This window comes from Podarcis gaigeae (genome assembly GCF_964106915.1).
Source record: "Podarcis gaigeae genome assembly, chromosome: 17".
Lineage (NCBI taxonomy): Eukaryota > Metazoa > Chordata > Lepidosauria > Squamata > Lacertidae > Podarcis > Podarcis gaigeae.
The window spans coordinates 6,735,554-6,761,787 of NC_139694.1; the positions used below are offsets into that span (position 1 = coordinate 6,735,554).

General features: G+C 46.3%; 1 long non-coding RNA gene across 2 annotated transcripts; it reads right to left on the bottom strand.

The window, feature by feature from the left end:
* Positions 1-11,242: 11,242 nt before the first annotated feature.
* LOC310835316 lies at positions 11,243-16,095 on the bottom strand. 2 transcript variants are annotated; one of them, XR_014559543.1, is made up of 2 exons: positions 15,834-16,095; positions 11,243-11,876 (listed from the first exon to the last, which is right to left on the bottom strand). It is a non-coding gene; the product is annotated as an uncharacterized lncRNA (long non-coding RNA). The 2 variants fall into 2 exon arrangements; XR_014559544.1 differs by lacking the exon at positions 15,834-16,095 and adding an exon at positions 13,200-14,238.
* Between the last annotated feature and the right edge of the window lie 10,139 nt (positions 16,096-26,234).

The window sequence follows — 26,234 nt, forward strand, 5'->3', positions numbered from 1 at the left end:
CAACAGCACAAGCCCAGCTGGCTGCATGCATCCCACTACAGTGGTACCTCAGGGATACATACGCTTCAGGTTACAGACTCCGCTAACCCAGAAATAGTACCTCGGGTTAAGAACTTTGCTTCAGGATAAGAACAGAAATTGTGTTCCGGCGGCGTGGCAGCAGCAGGAGGCCCCATTAGCTAAAGTGGTGCTTCAGGTTAAGAACTGTTTCAGGTTAAACCTCCAGAACGAATTAAGTACTTAACCCAAGAAACCACTGTACTAGCCATACTGTGGCTGGTATGAATCATCCTGTTTGAAACTGACCCGGCTCAGACGTCAGTGGATCTGCTTCTTGCTCCCCCCCAGTTCTTCAGAGGACTGCTAAAGTTGTGGTTTGTATCATCTGTCAGAAAGGTAAACTGATTCCAAGGCATCCTTTAACTCGGGAGCACCTAATGGCTGGCTTGCTGTCGAGAGTGTGCATGAATCACAGAGCTGGCGCGACAACCTCATAAGGTTATGCAATTACCAAAATGCTGCCTCTCTGCTAATGGGATCAGAAGACAGTGAGAAATCAGAGAACTTTAATCTTTAATATCACCCCCCCCCTACTCCCACCCTTCACATCTCCAGAAAAAAAGGCCTCCTCATCAATTTGGATTTTGTAGGGATTTGAAGCGTTCCTTTCTGTGTGGTGATTTTATGACCAAACCCAGGGAGGGGGTTTGATGCAGGCAGGGGGATGGGGCAGAGGCACTGTCAGAATTCAAACTAAAAACCGTCCCGTGGGAAAAGCAGGCTCAATAGGAGAAAAGAGAGGAGGGGAAACATCACACCTGATGAGAGCTGGTGAAAAGTATAAAGCTGTTTTGGCCTGGATCCTAAGACAACTAGAACATTAAATACACTATTTGAGGACATGGTTCCTGGGCCTTACGGAAGGCGATGCACCAGCCTTTCTGAAACGCCTTTGAATCAATGCCTGGATGAAAACCCACCATGCAGAGTACCACATAGTTTGCATTTCTTAGTGCAGAAAGTATTGATCTTATGTGTAGAGATCTTTCCTATTCTACTTAACCGTATTTTTCACTCTATAGGACGCACCCGACCCTAGGACGCACCTTGTTTTAGAGGGAGAGAACAAGAAAAAAAAAATTCTCTCCCTCTCTGTGCAGCGCCCCTTCAGCGAAGCGGCAGGAGAAACGGAGCCCCTTCCATTTCTCCTCCCACTTCACTGAAGGGGTGCTGTGCAGAGAGGGAAAGCTTCACAGCGCATCTGCAACGAAGCGAAGCCAGGAGAGCAAGAGGGGTTGGTGCGCACCGACCCCTCTCGCTCTCCAGGCTTCAGCGAAAGCAACGCGAAGCCTCCAGAACACGGAGGGAGCGCTCCCTCTGTGCTTCGGAGGCTTTGCGTTGCTATCGCTGAAGTCATGGAGCCTGCATTCGCCCCATAAGACGCACACACATTTCCCCTTAATTTTTGGAGGGGGGAAAGTGCGTCTTATAGAGAGAAAAATACGGTAATTCAAGAGGGTTCCGGAAGCTTCTCTCTGTGAAAGAAACAAGCAGAAGGTTCGTGATATTTGGGTTATACCTTCAGAGAAGCTGCGTACAGCTGGCTTAAACTGGTTCTGTTATCTCTTCTTCAAGGTTGTGCTTGAAGAGGCCTAATAAGAGGCCTGGGCTTCACTTTCTCTTTCTATCTCTCTTCCTTCTGGTGTGGTGTTCTGTATTGAGTGTTAAGGTTTAGACTTCTTATATGTTATTGTAAGTTTAAGTTAAGTCTGCTGCAACTGGATTTCTTACGGACAGTGCCGATCCTGAATGTATTGGATTTGTGACCATTATGTTCATTTGCCTTCAGTAGCGGCCAAGCTCTGTTGGATGAAATATTAATTGCCTTTGGTGTGTTTTCTGGGAATCCTGCAATGTGCTTAAGTTTTTACTCTGCTAACTATACATTGGAATCTATTCTGGATCAATACTGCGTAGAATTCCATGACACATAGTTACATCATGAATGGAGCTTGCTATGTTGCACTATCTGGAGCGCTACCCTTGGCCACATACCCAGTAAAATGGCCGGAGACTAGGGAAAGAGCTTTTACAAATGTCATGTGCTAAATGTCATGTGCTAAAACATTCATGTAAGGACAGAGGGAACTGGTGTGTCACGTGACAAGTTGACCTTTGCCATATCTCTGGAAGGGGGGTATCATTCGTGGCAGAGCACTCGCATTGCACCTGTCAGGGAACTGCCATCAGAGCCAGAGGGAGAGGGAGGGCTCCAGAGGGATTCCGGAGAGCGTACCGGGAGGGAGAGAAGCAGCCCATCTTCTGGGGGAAGGAAATCAGCGTAACACTAGTGGAGAAGGGGGGCAGATGGGGGAATCGGCGAGGTGGCTCCATGACTCCTCGCCGGAGACCAGCGGGGAGAGCATGGGTCCTCCGCTGCCCACACCCTCCCTGCGCAGAAGACTTCCACGCAGGGAGAGTAGGCGGAGACTAGGCATCAAAGAGCTTCTTTGCTGGAAGAAGTTCAAGAAACGCCCACTGACGGATTCTCCCAGCGACTGAGACAGCCATGGGTGAGTGGTTGTCCGGACAGAAAGGGTTCACCCAGGTAACTCTGCCAAGTGTGGCGGCGATTTATGCACGAGCAACCCCTAGAACCATTACAGCACCCAATGGGCCATGTGCTCCATCTATGAGCACCTTCGCCTTGCCATGTAACAGGGCTGCAAAAGATCTCAGAGTAAATAGCAGGTCCAGATGGCTTGATGGCCTGACTCACAGCTTCATATGTTTGTCCCCCACCTTTCCGATGAGATGTAAATTTGGTTTTGGCATATTGGATGGATGCTACGTATGACCAGTCCCCCATGTGGATGCAGGCACTGTGCAGTGATTTTATAATGAGACCAGTGGGTGCATCTATAGATCCACCCTATGTTGCATATTAAAATATCTAGAAGGATTGTCTGTGTTTCACATGTAATTTTTAAACAAAGTAATCTAGGAATTGAGAGTCCCATGAGAGACTGCAAGAAGATCAAACCTATCCATTCTTAAGGAAATCAGCCCCGAGTGCTCACTGGGAGGACAGATCCTGAAGCTGAGGCTCCAATACTTTGGCCACCTCATGAGAAGAGAAGACTCCCTGGAAAAGACCCTGATGTTGGGAAAGATGGAGGGCACAAGGAGAAGGGGGCGACAGAGGACGAGATGGTTGGACAGTGTTGACGAAGCTACCAGCATGAGTTTGACCAAACTGCGGGAGACAGTGGAAGACAGAAGTGCCTGGCGTGCTCTGGTCCATGGGGTCACAAAGAGTCGGACACGACTAAATGACTAAACAACAACAACAACAATCTAGGAATATAGTAAATTGCCTTATACTGAGTCTGACCAACTGGTCCATCTAACTAAGCTCTGTCTGCACTGATGGGCAGCATGTCACCATGTTTTCAGAAACAGGACATTCCCAGCCCTACCGAAAAATGCTAGGGATTGAATTTGGGACCTTTTGTATGCAAAATGGATGCTCTACCACTTGGGATAGGCAGAGCTGTCAACTCCCGTTTTTTCTCAACTTTGACAGTCTTAAGTTCAGTTCTTCATAGTTCCACATCTGCATTTTTTTAAAAAAAAACCCCTCAGAATTTTAGTGTGAATATACACATTTTTGCATTGTAATATTGCCTGATAAGCACAATTCAGCACAACAGTTTCCCCTGCTGTAATACAGGTTGCATTTTATTTTCAACAATATATACACATTTTACCCATGCATATCCCTTTGTAAACGCATCATTTGGCTGGAGAAAGAGCTTTGCAAAATTCAGAGAAGCGTGAAAGTGTGGCTGCATTTTGGTTCTCTTCCCCCCGCAATTATATATTTTTAAGTTTCAACATTTTAACATATATGATCAAAACACAATTTTGTCATTTTTCATATGTTTTCTTCTATCTAGTAAATGGTAACCACGATCTTATAATCGAATTACTTCTGTTGCTCATAGCTCAAATCCTGCTCACATTTTTTTTTTTATTCTTGTATTGTTTCCCAAAGCGTGATCCAGGTAGGTTCACATTTAAATGAAAATGAAAACGAATTTATCCCCGCCACCACCACCACGGAGCCACTGCTCCCCTCCCCCACTGATAGAAATAAAAAACCGCAAGCTTCATTCATTATGGAAATTGAGCAATTTTGGATCGTTCCTCTTTTTTGCATAATTCATTCCATTTCTGCTAGACATGGAGAGTGAGGAAGAGCTATGTAACCAGGCACCAGAGATGTTAATCAACCAGCCCTCTGGCTTCCGAAGCATCAGCAGGCATTAACTGCATACTTCAGTTGTCATAAAAGGATATCTCCCATCAAAAAGGATACCCCACCCCCCAAGTAATCAAAAGCCCAAGAATATGTGAGCAATCATAAGGAAAGCAGGATTTTCAGGAAGTCAAAGCTGTGTGTCTCTTCCCTGCCTCATAATTCTTCCCCACAATTCTTTGTGCATACACAAAACCCTGACAACAGGGAACAACAAGGAGCTGCTTAACTTGGAAATGATCAAACTTCCTTCTGCCTCTTCCCTGAGAGATGTATCACTTAGAATCATAGAATCATAGAGTTGGAAGAGACCACAAGGGCCATCAAGTCCAACCCCCTGCCAAGCAGGAAACAACATCAGAGCACTCCTGACATATGGTTGTCAAGCCTCTGCTTAAAGACCTCCAAAGAAGGAGACTCCACCACACTCCTTGGCAGCAAATTCCACTGTCGAACAGCTCTTACTGTCAGGAAGTTCTTCCTAATGTTTAGGTGGAATCTTCTTTCTTGTAGTTTGGATCCATTGCTCCATGTCCGCTTCTCTGGAGCAGGAGAAAACAACCTTTCTCCTTCCTCTATGTGACATCCTTTTATATATTGGAACATTGCTATCATATCACCCCTTAACCTCCTCTTCTCCAGGCTAAACATGCCCAGCTCCCTTAGCTGTTCCTCATAAGGCATCGTTTCCAGGCCTTTGACCACTTGTTGGGCCAAACCTCTCTCACTATGCAAATGGTTTTATTCAGCAGAGAAAACACACCTTTTGTTTTAGCTAGCCTTGCTTTTTGTGGTGTATGTAAAGCGCATATCCGGAAGCGCTGCTTTTTAATGTTTGCTGGGGAGCGTTTTGCAAAGCTGCTTTTTGAGAGGAGGGTTTTGCAATGTTATGCGGCATAATGGCCGATGCAGAAATTTCCTTGACCTGGTTTCAGTGTTTTGTTTTGTTTTAAATAGCATATTCCACCCCCGGGGGTCTCCAGTAAAAATGAGGAAATGCTGGAACTCAAGAATTTGCCTGTGTGATTTGGTCAAGGTACAAAAAAGTGCAGATCTCAGCAGTGAAAGGGGAAAGGGGGAATTCTTCAACAAAATGCCAGTGTAGATGATTTGGAGTATGCGAGGAAGGAGTTGCAGTTTAGTGGGGTCTAGTGATGAGCCACTGTGTGCCTAGGAGAAAGGGTTCATGAACTGCACCCAGAATGTGCCTGTCAAAGTGTGGTAGCCCAACATTCAGTTATGGGGTGGGGTCCAACTCTTCTGGATAGCAATCATACAAGAAATATGCAAAATAACTAAGCAAGTATTAGAAGTCACCCCAGAACTGGCCCTACTAAACATCTTAACAGAAGTTGTGGGCGAACATATCAGACGACACAGCGATTCTTCCAAAGCAGCTCTTTATTTGTAAGCTGGAACAGAACTGAACTGAGGAGCTCAGTCAGCCTGCTTACATAGAGCTCCAGAACAATGTAAATGTTGCAACTTTATAAAACTATGCAATCACTGAACGTCACTTTCGATCCTTCATTTGCATAACTATCTACAGTATCCCCCTGCTGGCCCAGGGTGAGAACTTCAGTACATAACATCTTCCAATATAAGAATGCCCACTGACATCATAAAGAGCTCATAACCCACCTACTCTCAGCAGCTAGAAACATCATAGCCAGACACTGGAGAGACCTGTAAGAAGTAAGCATGGACCAATGGTATCATATAGTATGGGACCATATCGAAAGCTGACTTTAGATTGATAAGAGCAACACATAATTTTTGCTTCAAATTATGGATGTATTTACATAGCAGAAAGTTCATCACAAAGCACTGGTCCAATGTAGATTTCCCTCTTTGGAAACCTGCCTGGACTTCAGATATCACCTTATTTGTATCTGCCCATTCTTCCAGTGTCCCAAGAAGGAGCCTAGCATATAGTTTAGAGGCTACATCTAACAAACTAATGTGTCTATAATTGGCAGGGTTTTTCTTATCACCCTTTTAATATATTGGGGCAATTATACACAGCTCCCACCCTCCTGGTATGTGACCTGAGCTCTTAATGTGTGAAAACAGTTTTGCAAAAATGAGTGACCAGAAATCAGGTCTTATCTTATAAATCTCCATTGAGATCCAATAAATGAAACTGACACGGGGGAAAATATAAGATGCCTTCACCCTGGTATGGCTCCCCTTTATCACGTACATAGCCCAAGAAGACAACGACAAGAATCCGCTGACAGCATACGAATCGATCTGGCTAACCCGATTCAAAAATACACACTCACACCCCAGTCACACACAAAAACAAATCTCACTACAGCCAACCAAAGACAACCAACCACCCCCTAGGCCACCCCCAACCTCTTTCACCACCAAGGAAATATGAGTGAATAGTAAGAGAATGCACACAAGTGACGCTGACACAACCCCCCCCCCACATATACTAAGCAGAATACAGTGGTACCTCGGGTTACAGACGCTTCAGGTTACATTCGCTTCAGGTTACAGACTCCGCTAACCCAGAAATAATACCTCGGGTTAAGAACTTTGCTTCAGGATGAGAACAGAAATCACGCAGCGGCAACGGGATGCCCCATTAGCTAAAGTGGTACCTCAGGTTAAGAACAGTTTCAGGTTAAGAATGGACCTCCAGAATGAATTAAGTTCTTAACCCAAGGTATCACTGTAATAGAGCATTGCTACCCGACCCCACCCCACTCACTATGCCCCCTCCCCCTCTTTCTCCCTCTTCTCTTCCTAACCCAACACTATATGTAACACTAATGTCTCACAACAAATGAAACTGATCTGTAGAAAACACAGCTTGAAAAATGAGACAACACACGTATTTTTATAAACTAAGAAATCTTTAATAATTTTTTAAAAAAAGTTATGTGGAGGGAGGGCTTTAAGCCCAGTGGTCAAATGTTGCTTCTTAGGCCTATTTGGCCTTCAGACCCATTCCCAGGCCACACCCCTCTCATCAGACACACCTCCTCTCTCCAGGCCCCACCCCTCACAGTTATGGAGAATGCAGGTGGCTATCAACCTGTAGAGTTTGGTTCACCTTAGTCTTCTCCCATGCTGTTGATTGTATAGAGGAAGCCATCCTAAACCATCATATGTACTGGAGCAGAGGACCTTTTGCAACCAGAGGACCATGTCCAGAGCTGGCTCACCCACCATGAGGCCACCCACTGATCAGTCACCTAATTTCTAAAGGCTTGTGTCCCCAGTGAAGGTCAACCAAACCACAGGGTCATGGGGAACCGCTAGACGTGCCCCACCAGAGGATCTCAGTGATGGCGCATACGGAATCAAACAGTCCTTAAGGTACTTGGGTCCAAGTTGTTTAGAGTTTTGTGAATTAGCTCAGGTATCATGAATCTGGCCTGGTAGCCGGTTGGCATCCCCACTAAATGGCAACAGATTGGTGCATGCGTGTGAAATGCACAACCCACCCCCTGCCAGCCTCTGGTCTGCTGCCACTATAGCCCCAAGCCTCTCTACCCTAGGCATATCAGAGATGGTCAAACCGATGGGGAGTGGAGCTGGGGGGAATCGAGCAATCTGTCAAATGAAAATGTAGATTATGACTGTATGGAACTCCCCTGAGATCCACTCCCCAAGGAGAAAGGGAAGAAACCACGAAAGACTTCAACAAGGGACAAGGAAGTGTTGTATTATAATCAGGATCAAGAAAGCCAGCAGAGGGGACATGGAAGTGACTTGAGAGCCTCAGACATCAGAACACCGGACTGAAGGTTAAGATTTAAAGGGAAGAAAGGACGGACACAACCCGAAACCAGGAAGAAAGGGACGATGGACAAAACTAGAAGAGAACTTTCTTTTATATATCTTGTTATTTCTGAGTAATATTAACAAAATAATTGATTGCGCCGGAAAGGAAATAATTGGCTTTAGCAGAAAGATTTGATTAAGTATAAATATAAATTTGAATTCTAAATTTTAAATGTTATGGTTTGGAAGGTAAAGACTAAGTTAAAGATAATATTCTTAAATTCTTAAATTGAGATTGATTGTTAAGATAAATTGTCATTGACAAATATGGGAAGAATTTGCTGAAATAATGATTAAACTGGAATACAAAAAGGGAGCTACAAGGAGGTCTAAGACACAAGATAATGAAATGAAGTAATTTTGAATTTATATACTTTTTTCTCTTTCTTCTTTTTTCTGCCTTTTTTTTCTTTTTCTTTTTCTATTTTGTTGATGTTTTTAAATGCTTTTTTTTTTTTTGAAAATTTGAATAAATATCATTAAAACAAAAACCAAAAACAGAGATGGTCAAAACGATTGGCTACAAGGATCACTAATTACGGGGGCTGACTGAACTGATCAGTTAATTAAATGTAAATAAATGTGCATGTTTGCAACATCTCAGAATAAATGTTTTTTGCAGCGTTATATTAAAAGGAAAGGGAATGCAGTTTAATAAACAGAAGCTGTCAATCATCCTTAAAAGGAGGAATTCCCTGCTTCAATAATGCACCAAAGTCAAAATAAACATTCCATTTCTGTTTCACCAATGAAAAATTGCCCTCACTAAGAAATGGATGAAAGCTTTACGTGATTAATATAGTGATTAAACCAATTAAAGCTTGCATCCATCTAACCAATTTTAGAGGTGGAAATCAGTCTTTTGGTCTCCCCTTTCCCCAATTTCCCCACAACCTCCATCCTTTCCTTCCATTACATAGCTTCCAAATTGAAGCTATGAGGAGTTCTTTATAACAGTGTTTTGGTGAATGATACAGTTTTGAAAAGTGCTAACAATTTCAAAAGAGTAGAAGGAGCGGCAGAACTTCCCCTTCACAGTTTCAAATCTGCATCTACTCGGAGCAATTGGCTCTCTTCCATGCAGCAAAAAGTGAGCGAATGCTAGAATACAGAAAATATAATTAGATTTATATTGATTTTCCCCTCCCAAATATTTGAAAGACCAGCATATTTTCCTCCAATGCATTAATTACTAAGGAAAAGAGGTGTGCAGAAAAGGAAGTAAGTTAGTGATTGAGAGACCACCTATAGTATTATTCCATTTCTATATCTTGCATGATTCCAGAATTTGTAAATATATTATCAAAGGCTTATTTACATCTAGTGCCTTTTGGGTGTCTTCTCTTTGCTTGTGTTAGGGATGGGAATCTTGCTGCCCTTCACATGTTAGGTAAAGGTAAAGGGACCCCTGACCATTAGGTCCAGTTGTGGCCGACTCTGGGGTTGCGGCACTCATCTCGCTTTATTGGCCAAGGGAGCTGGCATGCAGCTTCTGGGTCATGTGGCCAGCATGACTAAGCCGCTTCTGGCAAACCAGAGCAGCGCACGGAAACGCCATTTACCTTCCCACCGGAGTGATACCTATTTATCTACTTGCACTTTGACGTGCTTTCGAACTGCTAGGTTGGCAGGAGCAGGGACCGAGCAACGGGGGTTCACCCCATCGTGGGGATTCGAACCGCCGACCTTCTGATCGGCAAGTCCTAGGCTCTGTGGTTTAACCCAGAGCGCCACCCGCATTCCCCTTCACATGTTGCTAGACTACAATTCTTATCATCCCCAAACATTGGCCGTGCTGTCTGGGGCTGATGGGAGCTCGAGTCCAGCAGCATCTGGAGGTTCCCCAGCTCTGGTTTATGAACTGAAGCCCAAGTCACACTTACTAGTTGTTGTGCAGGAGCTGCTTCCCCATACCTGGGTCCTGTTCTGCTCTGCTGAGCATTTGAAACAAGAGACCACATAGAGAGGGACGTCTGCATCATGATATACAGGCTTCTTGAACTCTGCGACCCTTTGTGGCAACCTATGTGCTGCTCACAAATAGAAGGGGAAGAAATGGAGGCAGTGAGAGATTTTACTTTCTTGGGCTCCATGATCACTGCAGATGGTGACAGCAGTCACAAAATTAAAAGACGCCTGCTTCTTGGGAGAAAAGCAATGGCAAACCTAGACAGCATTTTAAAAAGCAGAGACATCACCTTGCCAACAAAGGTCCGTATAGTTAAAGCTATGGTTTTCCCAGTAGTGATGTATGGAAGTGAGAGCTGGACCATAAAGAAGGCTGATCGCCGAAGAATGGATGCATTTGAATTCTGGTGCTGGAGGAGACTCTTGAGAGTCCCATGGACTGCAAGAAGATCAAACCTATCCATTCTGAAGGAAATCAGCCCTGAGTGTTCACTGGAAGGACAGATCCTGAAGCTGAGGCTCCAATACTTTGGCCACCTCATGAGAAGAGAAGACTCCCTGGAAAAGACCCTGATGTTGGGAAAGATGGAGGGCACAAGGAGAAGGGGACGACAGAGGACGAGATGGTGGGACAATGTTCTCAAAGCCAGAAACATGAGTTTGGCCAAACTGCGGGAGGCAGTGGAAGACAGGAGTGCTTGGCGTGCTCTGGTCCAGGGGATCACGAAGAGTCGGACACGACTAAATCACTAAACAACAACATGTGCTGCTCTGTAGCTGTCCTTGGTACTAAGGAGCTGGCTTCCATCTCTGACCTTGCTAATTCTTGTTATGCAGCTTCTTAAGATTGCCACTTACCAGCTACTTGATACCACTACCTGTTTCCAGATGTACCTTCTTGCTTGAGACTAGAGAGCCTGCCCAAACAGTTGTTTGAAACAGTTCTTTTGCTGTTCCATTTCTCACCACACCCTCTTTCCATCCTTAGGCTCAAATCTCATGTGAGTAAACCTCACTGAACTCACTGAGATCTACTTCTAAGTAAACACACACAAGTGCTTGTGTGCTGGTCAGGATGATCCTCAGAGCAGCTTCATTTTCTGTTCCAATACCTAAAGAAATGTCTGCAATGAGCAATACCAAGGAATGTCATACCGTCTTGGAAGTAACCCATCAACTCAGCTAGACATAAAAGTGAAACAAGGTGTAAAATACCTTGAAAGCCTCAATTTATTTTCGCGCCAGAAAGAGACTGTTCATTTAATTATTACTGTTTTGTTCAGGAGGCCTAAATAGGATACGGTTCTGGAGATTTTAAAAACCGCCTCCAATTTCCCACCTATTATTCCACTATGTAGCAATGCATCTCCGAGATAGTGGGTCCAATTAGTGGAGGGACTTTGCTCTAAGACAGTAAGAAGAGGTTATGTGTCCTGATTTACGCCTCCCGTTATGACACAACTAGAGAAAGAACCGCCACAAAAAAATGTTCAGCTGAAGCCAAGGGTGACCAATCCAGGTGTAATATGATCACAGCTCCATCTTCCAAACTAATAAGGCTGCCAATTGGCGTCAATGGCCAATTTTCTCTTCAACAATCAGGTTATGAGGCTATATGAATTTCACTCATATATGGAAGGGGGCCAGACCTCCTCAATAATGTCATTTTCTTCTGGATAATAGACTAACTCCACCCTGATTAATAGCTGTTCCTCAGCTCCACCATTGGCCTAAAGGATTTTTGCTGACTTTGTCACCAGAGAAATATATGCTCTTGCCAGGCATTATGCATTCTCCACTTCTGAATGCTTTTGCTTCTTTACGCTTCTGGCTCTTCTTCCTTACTCTGTAAGTTCCAGCGCCATACAGCACATGCCAGTGAAAAGAGAAATAAATCACAGATTTATAAATTACCACAAATCAGGCGGCCTATTTTCCCCTCCAGCCCATCATAAATACAGCTTCCTCTTGGCTAAATTCACCTTCCTGTACCCATTACAAATTTACATTTTCCCTCCTTCCTTTTCCTTTTGCATAGATCACAGTACTGTCTTGGTGTGTAATCATTTACTCTCACATCTGGGGCTCTCGGGGAAATGAGATCTAAGTTTTCGGATGCATTTCCCATCAACAATTTCCCATGAATAAATTCTTAGCTATTCTGCAAAATGCTTAGGAAGCAAGCATCTCAAACTTTGTCACTGGGTATTTCCTTTTCTCAAGACATGGAAGATTTTGCAAGGAGTAACACTAGACCTTTCTTTCCACCCAGGCCCTCTCCCTCCATGACTTGGGAGCGGTGTCTATTTCCTGGGCCACTACCAGTAACTTTGGAAGCCAGGGGAAGGTGGGAGGAGCTGACAACCTCATATCTCCTGGGAGCTGGAGCAAAAGCCATGTTGAAAAGAGAGTACCTGTCTATTTCTGGTCCGCATCAGCAGAGCCGTCTTTCCTATTGGGCTTACTGGCACGTTGCCCCAGGGCGCTGGCCTGTCAGGGGCACCCCAGTGAGTGGGGGAGCTGTGCAGCTTTGCTGATGGCCTCCCCTTTCCCTGCATGCCCAAGCCTCTGTGGGAGGAGAGCAATCCCTGCAGAGGTTTGGGAAAAGGTTGACAAATCTGGGAAATGGGGGGGGGGGGGCGGGCGCTGGAGGGATCTTTTCACCAGGGCACCGGATATGCTTAAAATGGCCCTGCACATCAGTGTTGCATGTGCCTATTTTTAATTCAATGCTCCTCTGTTTCCACACCCATCTGTGCATTTTTTTAAAAGCACAAAATTCACATTATTTCTGTATGTATTTAAAAATAAAATATGCATTTTGTAGGCATTTTACCCTAAAATATGGATGCATCTTAAAATTTAATACATGTAAAGGGCCTCATTAATCTTTTTAGATGCGGAGAAAGCTTTTGATAATATATCTTGGTCATTTCTGATTAAGGTATTAGAGAAAATGGAACTCAGTAATTCTTTTCTGGCTGGAATTAAAGCGATCTATACTGACCAATCTACAAAATTTTTAGTAAATAATATTCTTACAGACAAATGTCAAATAGAAAAGAAACAAGACAAGGTTGTCCCTTATTTCCATTGGTGTTTGTTTTGACATTAGAAATATTGCTTCACAATATAAGGACAAATAGGGAAATTAAAAATAAATAAATACATGTTACACTTTTGGTGGAGTGGATAACTGTATTCTGATCTGCTTATTGCATGTTGTCTGCAGCTTCTGATGGAATAGTGCACAAAGAAGACACAATGCAGCAGTATTTGCATCACTGAGGTCATACTGGAGAAGGCTCTCATATGAATGGTTTGGTTAGCAAGGCAGGAAGGAGGAAATAGCAACATCAAGCTATAGCCACAGCTGTCAACATCACATGAGCCACCTGAAAAGCGATTGATGGACTACTCCTGCCTAATGGCCCTTAGGTTTCCTTGGAGACACCAGTTTGATAAATTATATCACAGCCTCCATCCAGGATTAAATCTGGCTTCACAGCAGGGCAAGGGTAGCCACAGTGTCATCCAAGGTCCCTACAGTAGTCAAATCACACCGTCCTTTCAACTTGCATGGACTGTGGCATTCAGTCACCTTAGCCTACAGCCAGGAAATCATGCAATTGCACCTATGAGGGGGCAAATTTAGCTTGAATAATGCTACTGCAATTCCCATTGAAAGGGGATGTCAACCTGTGATATGGAAGGGAGACAGGTGAAAGTTATTTCTGAGGCCTGGGAGAAAGCAACAGGCATTAGGACCGAGGAGATGCTAGCAGAATATTGCACCTTGGCCATCGTACACACACCCAGGGAAGGAAATCATGAGATTAGACCTGGACAACTGCTGGTGAAAGGTTAAGAAGGAAACTAGGCAGGTGCATTAAAAAGCAGTTGGGAGAAAGGCCAGGGATAAGGGGAACCCTACTCGCTGTTGAGAGTGGTAGAAATCATAGGAAGTTCAAATGGTGCTCCTTATGGCTTTGCCCCTTTTTGTTGATTTAATTAATTAATTAATTAATCAATAAATTAATTACTTAATTAACTACTTATACTTCAAAGCATCTTCAAACAGTACTGAACTAGACAGACCAATGGTCTGGCTTAATATAAGGCACTCTCCATACCATTGGGCTTTGGCTACCTTGTATGATATGATATGATATTCCTGTGCTCCTAATCAGCAAAAAACGTTCTGAACATTAATAGGCCAGATAGCTCATGTGGCAAAAGTCTGACCTCTTCAAAACAGCTTCCATGTCATGCCTGCTGTCTGGTATGGCTCCTTCCATTTCCCACAAGTGTTACTTTTTCAGAGGGGATGAAAGTGGCGCTGTGGTCAATCCACTGAGCCTCTTGGGCTTGCAGATCAGAAGGCTGGCGGTTCGAATCCCTGCATCAGGGTGAGTTTCCATTGCTCTGTCCCAGCTCCTGCCAACCTAGCAGTTTGAAAGCTCGCCAGTGCAAGTAGATAAATAGGTACCGCTGTGGCAGGCATTTCTGTGCACTCTGGTTTCTGTCACCGTGTCCCGTTGCACCAGCAGCAGTTTAGTCATGCTGGCCACATGACCCAGAAAGCTGTCTGTGGACAAACGATGGCTCCCCCGGCCTGAAAGCAACCCCAGTCACCTTTGACTGGACTTGACTGGACTTAACCGTCCAGGGGTCCTTTACCTTTTACCTTTTTTACTTTTTCAGATCTCACATCACCAGAACCTTTACTCCCCATTCATTTGGCAGCAGCTGGATTGGACAGCAACAGCGAAGGAGAAGAAGATATATTCGAAGAGACCTATTTTTTCGAAGTGGCCTCCATGACATGAAATACGACATAATTCCTGGGTCCCTTCGAGAGAGGTCTACATGCCCATTTGTTTTGAAGATGCAGAGTGGAATTCTAGGTCCCAGGCACTGCGTATATACCATGCTTATTTTTTTTATTAAATATTTTAATAAATATTTATTATTTTATTAAACAATTTCAACAGAACAAATTATCAATCAAAATAACCAATTACATTTTTTTGCCCATTTTTATTCGCCCCCCCCATTCTTTTGCACTATTTCTTCAACAAATTAACCTTCCACTCAAAGTTTCTTTTGCAGCAGACATAGCGCAGGCAGGTCCCTTATCTGACAATCCTTTCCTGTCCAGCATCCATAAAACACGGATAAACCTCAGCAGGACAATGGAGAGCATATGGGCTTCTGGACGTTTGCGTATTTGCCAGATTATGTAATCCATCCGTTATCAGGGCAGTGCCCTACATCTGCTTACCGCAAACCCAGCAGTCGAGTCCTCCTCCTGGCCTCCTTGGCGTGACACCCGGCGTTAAAGCTACAGGTCACCAAGTGAAAAGCTCTATTCATGAGGCTTGGCTCCTGGCCTTCTGGCCAGCCATTCATGAATCAGCGATCGCTCCATTCATCTGTCAATCTGGCATGAGGATTTAATTAAATCCCTCTTTGGCTAGAGCTCCCAGGTGCAACGGGGGTGCGGGGGTGGGATGCGGCCGCACAATAATGATGATAATTATTTATACTTGAGTTGAATGACCTAAGCATTCTTTTGTTGGGATGTTATTACCATTTTTCATTAAAAAATGAGTCGGTTTGTTGTTCCGTTTTACTGGAGGGAGAGGGCTTCAAAGCGCTCCTTATACGAAGCTACAATCTCAAAAATGGATGCAGTTTGTCATTGCCAAAGAATGATAACTGCATACCCTCCAACATTTCTCTGATGAAAATAGGGACGTCCTATTCAACAACGACAACAACAACAACAACAACTCCTCACCCATCTGACTAGGTTGTCCCAGCCACTCTGCATGAGGTCACTTGGAGGAGGCTTGGACCACAAAAGTTGCAAGTAGCCCAGATTCTTTTGCTCCCGCCCTTCTTGTTCCCTTTCAGCTGCCAGCTTTGTGAATTTGGCATCTTGCAGATCTGTATGTTCCCTCCTGTCCTGCTAGTTGGCATTTTCCAGGCCTCTGCGAAGCTGCATGTTAGATGCTCAAACAGGTAAGGGATTTTGTGGCAGTGATGAAGCCCCAGGCAACAGCTGGATGGGTAGTGATGATGTCACAAAAGCTGGGGGGTGATGTCACAGTGAAGTTGAGCAGCAGAGGAGAGCTTAGGAGTTGCTCCCAGAGTCAGGGTTGCTATCCACTCCATTGGATGAAGCATACCCCCCAACATTTCTCCGATGAAAATAGGGACGTCCTATTCAACAACAACAACAGCAGCAATAATAATATTTATACCCTATCCATCTCATTGAGTTGTCCCAGCCACTCTGGATGGCTTCCAACATATATAGAAACATAATAAAGCATTAAACATTTTGAAAAACCTTCCCTATACAGTGGTACCTCGGGTTAAGAACTTAATTCGTTCCGGAGGTCCTTTCTTAACCTGAAACTGCTCTTAACCTGAAGCACCGGTTTAGCTAATGGGGCCTCCTGCTGCCGCAGCGCCGCCAGAGCACAATTTCTGTACTCATCCTGAAGCAAAGTTCTTAACCTGAGGTACTATTTCTGGGTTAGCAGAGTCTGTAACCTGAAGCGTCTGTAACCTGAAGCATCTGTAACCTGAAGCATCTGTAACCTGAAGAGTATGCAACCTGAGGTACCACTGTACAGGGCTGCCTTCAGATGTCTTCTAAAGGTTGTATAGTTACTTATTTCCTTGACTCAGAGGTCACATAATTCCATACCCTCTAACACTTATCTGATGAAAATAGGGACGTCCTAAGGAAAAGCGGGATCAAACCAGAAACTGGGAGGGATGGTTTCTGTAAATTCAGGACTATCCCTGGAAAATAGGGACACTTGGAGCTGCTTTTCCATGAAGTGGCCCCATACATCTGGGCGCTGTGCTTCTGCTTGAACCACCAATCCTGGAACAGATTGCATTGGCCTTTCACATGAAAGGTCATACTGGAGCAAGTTTTCCGTGAAGCTGTATTTACGTGGGTGCTGATTTTCTGGGACTTGTGTGACCTGCCAAGTCACATGGTTGTCTCATTTACTCAGATAGCCAAACGAGATGACATCATGGGAAAGCAAGTCCTCCAACCCAACAGCCTGTAAAGAAGGTACATGAGAAAACCCTCTTAAGGCAAGAACTAATGTCAGGCATTCACTTCTACAATCTGATGGGCAAACTCCTCTTGACTCAATGTTGAATTGACTCAGTAAATATGAACTTTGCCCTGTGAGTGTTTCAAGAGTTCTCTCTCTCAGTTCATAATATTGGTGCTTGTGTGCTGATAGGATCACATCTAGGCACTTTATATCATCCTCCAGAATTGTAGTGCCCAGTGTAACAGAGAGGTATTTGCATGTTCTAAAGGTAAAGGTAAAGGGACCCCTGACCATTAGGTCCAGTCGTGACCGACTCTGGGGTTGCGGCGCTCATCTCGCTTTATTGGCCGAGAGATCTGGCGTACAGCTTCCGGATCATGCGGGCAGCATGACTAAGCCACTTCTGACGAACCAGAGCAGCACACAGAAATGCCGTTTACCTTCCTGCCGGAGCGGTACCTATTTATCTGCTTGCACTTTGACGTGCTTTCGAACTGCTAGGTTGGCAGGAGCAAGGACCGAGCAATGGAAGCTCACCCTGTCATGGAGATTCGAACTGCCAACCTTCTGATCGGCAAATCCTAGGCTCTGTGGTTTAACCCACAGCGCCACCCGCGTCCCTTCTTTATAATAACTAACATCAAATTTGTACGGGCAATGTTTGATTCCTGCCAGAGCCTCATGCAAGAAAACCTCCCTTCCCCAACTCATCCCCCATAAAACTGGGACCATTTCACTTGCCAGTCCTCAGCCAGTTCCAATCTTAAATTTATCATTGGTATGTCATGCTGACTTGCCACAGATTTTATTTACCTTTGATGCTTATACTGTGAAATTGCTTGGAGATATTTCACAGAAAGTGACTCCTGGCATGAAGTAAATAAATAAGGAAAATATGTAAATCTCTGATGAAGTTAAGAATGGCAGTGGGTTTCATTTCCTGTGCTCAACATAGGCTCTCCGTTTTACCCTCAGTTACCTTTCAAAATGGTGACACTGGTATATATACCTTTGCAGTCTGAAAGATCTGCGGTGGCTTACATGTGGATTATGAGAAAGAGAGAGAGAGAGAGAGAGAGAGAGAGAGAGAAGCAGTAAGACAGACTCTGATTGTCATCAGAAACCCTCCCTCTCCCACTGATGGAGACGAGACTTAAGAGGGCAAATTTCTAATTCTACACCACGCTTCTGTGCTTCCTAGGGCATTCTGCAATATACGGGCAGATTAGGCACTAACTGGTTTTGACTGCATTATTATTATTTTTAAAGACCATCTTGTGTGAAAATCCTGGCTTCCTCGTGTGCCTCATTAATTTCAGATCACGCCTTGTCAGTGGCAGATAATGATGTCGAGTTTGGGTGGAGAGAAACATACAAGTACCTGGCATAACCACGTCACATCGGGGGTAAGTAAAACTACTATCAGGGACTGGGGAGGAGGAACAGTGGAGACCGCCTTTGCAGCCTGACCCTTCCAAAGAAGAATACAGTTCAAAATTACAACAGGGGTGTGCTGGTCCTGGGGGCTAACCGAGAGGCGAGGTCCGAGTCCAGTCCGAGGTCGAGGGTGTGGTATGGAGGCTGTCCGTCAAAGCTGAAGCAGGGTCCAAGGCGGGGAGTCGGGTGAGGTCAGGAACACTGGCAGAGGAGTAGGACAGGGTGCAGGCAGGAACAGCCTACCAACAATGTTGCTCCTGCAACCTGGGACTGGGCTGGCTGGCTTTTATCTGCCTCGAGGCATAGGGCGGCCCCGGTGCACAGGTGACTCGCCTCTCCTGGCCTGGAGGCGAGCACTCCTCCTGCGGGAACTTACGGTAGTTCCCTCTGCCTCTTTGCCCTGAGCCTCTGCAGCTCAGGAGAGGCTGGAGGGTTACCGGACCCAGAGGCAACCTCAGCTTCCCCTGATGGGGCTGAGAGTGGAGCACCTGCAGGCAATGGGTCCTCCATCACCTCAGGAGCCAGAGCAGACTCAGCTGGTGCCTGCACCTGAGGATCCAGCACAGGTGAGGACCCTTCAGGCTCAAGCCCCAGCCCCGGCTCAGCTGGTTCTGGAGGCGGGGACTCCTGTGCAGGCTGGGATTCCTCAGGTTCAGCCTCTGAGTCCGAATCCCAGGCCATCACAAGGCATTTGAGAGAGGTCACAGCTCATGCCCATAGTGTTTCAAGTTAGGATAACTGGATATGCAGCAACTTACACACTGTGGACCCATTTATATATTGAGGATGCCAAGGCACCCAGAATGGGTTACTTCCGGGTTTCGGCGCTTGCGCATGCACAGAAACACTGAATCGCACTTTGCGCATGTGCAGAAGCGCTGAATCGCAACCCATGTGTGTGCAGATGTGGCACTGCGGGTTGCGGACGCTGCGGGTTGTGAACGTGCCTCCCGTACAGATCACGTTTGCAACCTGAGTGTACACTGTATAAGAAACATTGTCTTTTGCATGGAAAAAATACTGTATTTACCTGATATCTACTTGACAGCTTATGGGAGGGCATTCCACAGGGAGGGCGCACATGTCTTGGCCTTGTTATAATTGGCTTGGCTTGATCCTGTTCCCTAAAAGCCTCACCTCCTACTTCCAAAACCCCTGTTTAGGAAAGGGATTCAGAATCAGAGCCCAGCTGACTCACTGGCATCTGATTAAGCAGTCAAGCCCAGTGATCAGAGTTGGAACTCCGGGGTGGCGCCATCGGAAAATGGCTGATTCCCCTTAACTCGGAGGGGACCGGCTCCGCGGAAACTGGGTCTTTACCGCTACGGCGCAGTGGGGACCCTCAAAAACCACAGGCGGGTGAAGCCTGTGACCGTGGGACTCGGCGGGCACCTTTTTGCGCCCCCCAATCGGCAAAGGAGTCCAGTTCTGGGCTCCGGAGCGGAGCGGGGAAGTGGCGCTGTGCTGTGAGTCGTCTGCTTCTTCCGTGGAGTGAAGCCGCAAAGCCGTTGCCGGAGAGCGCTGCCTTCTTCCTGAAAATTTGGCACTAAGATCAACGATCCGTGAGTAGGTTAATTTGGCAATTAAAGGAACTGTATAAAAAGATTTGGCACCGAATGCGGAGAGGTATAAACAGGAAGTCTGCCTCCCAGGTGGCGCTGTAGGTTAAACCACAGAGCCTAGGACTTGCCGATCAGAAGGTTGGCGGTTCGAATCCTCGCAACGGGGTGAGCTCCCATTGCTCGGTCCCACCTCCTGCCAACCTAGCAGTTCGAAAGCACGTCAAAGTGCAAGTAGATAAATAGGTGCCACTCCGGCGGGAAGGTAAACGGCGTTTCCGTGCGCTGCTCTGGTACGCAAGAAGTGGCTTAGTCCTGCTGGCCACATGACCTGGAAGCTGTATGCCGGCTCCCTCGGCCAATAAAGCGAGATGAGCACCACAACCCCAGAGTCGGTCACGACTGGACCTAATGGTCAGGGGTCCCTTTACCTTTAAGCTAATGCCTCATGGTAGCACTTTACCTAAGGGGCACAACATCAATGCTAACTATAATATTTTGAAATGTTCAAACTTATTTTTAAATGGAGTTTTCACTTAACAAAACACAGCAGAACCACCAGACTGGCCCTAAACAGCATGTGCTATTTCATTATATCGTTAGGGAATCAAAGCCTCAGGACCAGAACGGATGCAGTGTTAAAGTGAGTTAACAGCTGGGTGTATTTAATGCATCTTTTTACTCTTTCGGCAAGTGTAGCTGTGCCTCTCCTGCAACTGAGGTTGGAGCCATGGCACATGGCACAGAGAGGGTTAATTGCTCAAATCCTCCTCACCCCCAAAGCTGCTATTAGGCCAGTGATGGAATCTCCCTTTTGGGCAAGACTGTTTTGGGTAAAGAGTTTTCAAAAAACTCTTCCCTGTGTGCCTTGGTTCTAATTCAGTTCTGCTTCCACTTCCCTGAGGCTGCTATCCTTAAAAGAAAACAAATGTGTTAAGTGCACCCACCCATTTAATGGCACAAATGTTTTAGCTTCATTGCAGCAAAGACTGATATTTATTTCATTCTGTCCCTATCTGAGAAGAGGATTTGAAGCTGGATCAACTTCTTCTTTTTTATATATAAAAAAACCATACAGCTCCTTGCTGTTATTTACAACCCAGCTTTTTAAATTTTTTTTTTTTTAAATTAAGTGTCTAGCTCAATGCTCCCCTAAGATGTTAGAAAACTTTTTGGGGGAGATCAGACTAACTGCATTTTTATTGCTAAGGTTCAGCGGCGTAGCGTGGGTTGTCAGCACCTGGGGCAAGGCAAGTAGTTAGTGCCCCCTAACCCGGGGCAAGGGAAGTAATTTGCGCCCCTAACCCCAACCTGCCGCCGCTGCCAGCTTCTTCTTGCTGCTGCCTGGGCTGGTCAGGTGTGGTTCTCTCCCATGCTCAGCGCTGCGCTGGGCGGCCGCTGCACTGTCCCTTCCCCAGATAGTCCCTCCCTCGCTCTCTCTCCGCTCCGCTCCGCAACGCACGCCTGGCACCCTCCCCCTCCACAGTGGGCGGCGACCCGGCAGCTCAGATCGGATTCGGACAGCCAGCACTGCAGTGAGAGAGAGTGAGTGAGCCAGGTAGGGGCAGAGAGCTGCGAGTGCGAGCGCCCCCCCCAAATGTTGCGCCCGGTGCGGCTTGCCCCCCCTGCACCCCCAGGCTAAGCCACTGCTAAGGTTTACTCTACAGAACTTGCTGTGTAGTTGTTGGGTTTTTTTACAGCAGCCTTAACTCACTAGGCATTCAGCTGCACCACTCTTGCCACTCTTGATGTCTTCAATGACATCATGGAAGTGCCTGCCAGCAATATTGCTGCCAACAAACTGGGCCTTGTCAGGATCTCTTTAATGGTTTCTGGGCCAAGGAACAGAGCTGCATTTGCTGGGAAATGTTCACAATCTCATCAAAGCTGATGTTGCCACTGTGCTTAACTGTAATGAAGAGAGAAGCCAGAAAGCTTCTGTGTGCTTGCCAGCAAAAGGGATATCCAGGAACTGCACAGAGCGAGTCACCAGCCAGTTCTCCAAAGAGGAGGGGGAGGGAGAAAGAGAGAGAGAGAGGGGGGGTACTTACCTATTACTTCCCCAGTGCTTACCTGTGTAGGATTGGTCCCATTTTGCATTGCCACATTTTTTTATGGGACATGGGTGGCGCTGTGGGTTAAACCACAGAGCCTAGGGCTTGCTGATCAGAAGTTCGGTGGTTCGAATCCCTGCGACGGGGTGAGCACCTGTTGCTCGGTCCCTGCTCCTGCCAACCTAGCAGTTTGAAAGCACGTCAAAGTGCAAGTAGATAAATAGGTATCGCTCCGGTGGGAAGGTAAATGGCGTTTCGGTGCACTGCTCTGGTTTGCCAGAAGCGGCTTAGTCATGCTGGCCACATGACCCAGAAGCTGTATGCCGGCTCCCTTGGCCAACAAAGCGAGATGAGCGCCACAACCCCAGAGTTGGTCACGACTGGACCAAATGGTCAGGGGTCCCTTTACCTTTACCTATTCGATTTAATGCCCATCCCTGAATGTCTTTTAAGGGTCAGATCTCAGGGCGCAGAAAGGCACCTGGTCACCTGAAGAAGAAGAAGAAGAAGAAGAAGAAGAAGAAGAAGAAGAGGAGGAGTTTGGATTTGATATCCCGCTTTATCACTACCCTAAGGAGTCTCAAAGCAGCTAACATTCTCCTTTCCCTTCCTCCCTCACAACAAACACTCTGTGAGGTGAGTGAGGCTGAGAGACTTCAGAGAAGTGTGACTAGCCCAAGGTCACCCAGCAGCTGCATGTGGAGGAGCGGAGACACGAACCCGGTTCACCAGATTACGAGTCCACTGCTCTTAACCACTACACCACGCTGAAGTGGTGGAGACATGAAATCATGGGAGAGCAAAGCAAAATTCACACTTCATACAGCTGAGGACAAGGCAGGAGGACCCCCGGATGGGAGATCGAGAAGCTGAAAAAGGATTCAAACAAATGAGGTACAGAGGACTGGCTCAAGACATCTGCTGCCGGGGGTGAGTGACAAGGTTGCTCCCGTCCACAATCCATGTACAAAAGTCTACAGGGCTTGCAGTACAGTGGTACCTTGGGTTACATACGCTTCAGGTTACATACGCTTCAGGTTACAGACTCCGCTAACCCAGAAATAGTACCTCGGGTTAAGAACTTTGCTTCAGGATGAGAACAGAAATCGTGCTCTGGCGGTGCGGCAGCAGCGGGAGGCCCCATTAGCTAAAGTGGTGCTTCAGGTTAAGAACAGTTTCAGGTTAAGAACGGACCTCTGGAATGAATTGAGTACTTAACCCGAGGTACCACTGTACTGGTGGTGGAAGAAACACCCTCCACCACACCTGAGGTAGGCCAGATTTGGCCGTGGCAGACCTTGGGATCTCAAACTTTAGCATTGCCCTGTGTGATGCCAAAATTTGCTGCCCTCTGCCTCTCACACTCCATTCTAAATAATAGTTACGGTGACCCTGAGTCTCCATGCCCAGTGTAACCAAACCAGTCATATTCCTCTAAATCTGCCTCTGGATTAGTTGGCCCTGGAGCACCTGACTCCCAAATTCAGGAGGATTTTCTCATCTACAGTGTCTGTTGCCTAGAGGGCTGGCTTCTCCAGAGGAGTGAGGGGGCCCAACGCGACGTTGTGCCATGTCCTGACGTCACATGTGTGGCATTGAGCTATGTCCTGACTGTCAGCATCGCCCTTGAGCCAGTGCCACCAACTGGACTCATCCACTTCAGCCCCGACTGGGCCAGGCGAGCTGGGTAGCACTTCCAGAGACCACCTTCTGCACAGGAACAGGTCAAAGTGCTGTGGACCCACAGCTTAGAGTTGTGAGTACCGGATTAACTCCAACAAGAAGACAGTCGTCGCACAGCAGAGTATAGCAGAGCATATAAACGACTCGGAGAGCAGCTCTGTAGAATATCTTCTTTTATTCTATCTACAACTATAATACACAACTATGTACAGAGCTAAATGAGGTCTAAGTGAAAATGCTGAACTTCACTAAGTGTCTGCAGCTGCTCTGAACAGCAACCTTATCTATACACACGATCTCTCTCTAACACTCAGTTTCTCTCTCTCTCTCTTTGATGTGAGGCCGGAGCGGAATAAGTAGAGAGCAGAAACCGCCCCCTCCTCTCTGGAGAATCAGCAGATTCTTGGATATGGGAGGGGTGAAATCTCCTCACTGACTTCAGGGGGTGAAACAGAGCACATTCTGAAAATTGAAGGGCTCTGGCCCCCTTAAAAAAATACACTGGGGGAATCAAAACTGCCTCGGCCCCTAGGAGTCGGTACCTCTGCTGTTGCCTGACCTGAAATCTCTACCATTCATTCGTCCAGCCAGAAGCTCAGCAGCTAGGAAATAGGCACCTAGTGATTTCACCGTGATGGGGCCTGATAGCTAAATGGACTCTCGGAGGGCTAGAGGCTCGCTCCAGCGCAGGGCAGCGTTTCAGCTTTGTGGAGTAGCCTTGTATTTCCAGTGGTAATACAATCCATGAGTACTCCCAAGAGAAATAACAAGATTGCCTACTCTGCCTCTTAAGTGGTCACACATTTCAGTAATGGATGCTATAAAATGTACTTGGGGAAGATTGGTTTCTTTATAATGCCCAGATCTACGCAGCGAACTGTGAGGGAAGTGAACAATTCCCCCTTCTGCTGTTGCCGCGATAGGTCAAGAAGGCCTGAAACCAGCAGATTTGTGGAACTGGTTAAGTAAGAACAACGTTGCCCTTCAGAAACAGCACAGTGGAAAGCTGGTTGGGTGTGAATGTTCCTACAATGTATATACAGTGGTACCTTGGGTTAAGAACTTAATTTGTTCTGGAGAGCCAGTGTGGTGTAGTGGTTAAGAGCGGTAGTCACGTAATCTGGGGAACCGGGTTCGCGTCTCTGCTCCTCCACATGCAGCTGCTGGGTGACCTTGGGCCAGTCACACTTCTCTGGAGTCTCTCAGCCTCACTCACCTCACAGAGTGTTTGTTGTGGGGGAGGAAGGGAAAGGAGAATGTTAGCCGCTTTGAGACTCCTTAAAGGGAGTGAAAGGCGGGATATCAAATCCAAACTCTTCTTCTTCTTCTTAACCTGAAACTCTTCTTAACCTGAAGCACCACTTTAGCTAATGGGGCCTCCCGCTGCTGCCGCGCCACCGGACCACAATTTCTGTTCTCATCCTGAAGCAAAGTTCTTAACCTGAAGCACTATTTCTGGGTTAGCGGAGTCTGTAACCTGAAGCGTATGTAACCTGAAGCGTAGGTAACCTGAGGTACCTACTGTATTGGAAATGAACAGTAGAACTCTGATCCTATGCTCACTTAAAGGTAAAGGTTAAGGGACCCCTGACTATTAGGTCTAGTCATGACCAACTCTGGGGTTGCGGCACTCATCTCGCTCTATAGGCCAAGGGAGCCGGCGTACAGCTTCTGGGTCATGTGGCCAGCACGACTAAGCCGCTTCTAGCGAACCAGAGCAGTGCACAGAAACGCTGTTTACCTTCCCGCCGGAGTGGTACCTATTTATATACTTGCACGTGACGTGCTTTCGAACTGCTAGATTGGCAGGAGCAGGGACCGAGCAACGGGAGCTCACCCCGTCACAGGGATTCGAACCGCCGACCTTCTGATCGGCAAGTCCTAGGCTCTGTGGTTTAACCCACAGCGCTACCCACGTCCCTATGCATGCTTACCTGGGAGTAAATTTTATTGAGCTCAGTAGGACATCCTTTTGAGCAGGCATGCATAGGATCATGCTCACAGGCACACCCATTACTCCACACATATAGCACAATGAACATAGCAGTCACCAGCATAGTTAAAAATAGAGTTGTGTTGAATATTTGCAGCCAAAATGTCCCCTCCTGCGATGGTTACTTTATCTTGTGCCTGGTTTGAGTGCTGCTCAACTGACATCCCTCCTGCATCAATATTCTTTCCCGAGGAACCAGCTACTCTGAATTTGCATTATTTCCCCTCCATGAAGGCAGCCGTGTTTAGGGAAGTTTTTAATGTTTGATGTTTTATTGTGTTTTTAATATTCTGTTGGGAGCCGCCCAGAGTAGCTGGGGAAAACCCAGCCAGATGGGTGGGGTATAAAAAATCAATTATTATATTAATTATTAATATTATATATCTG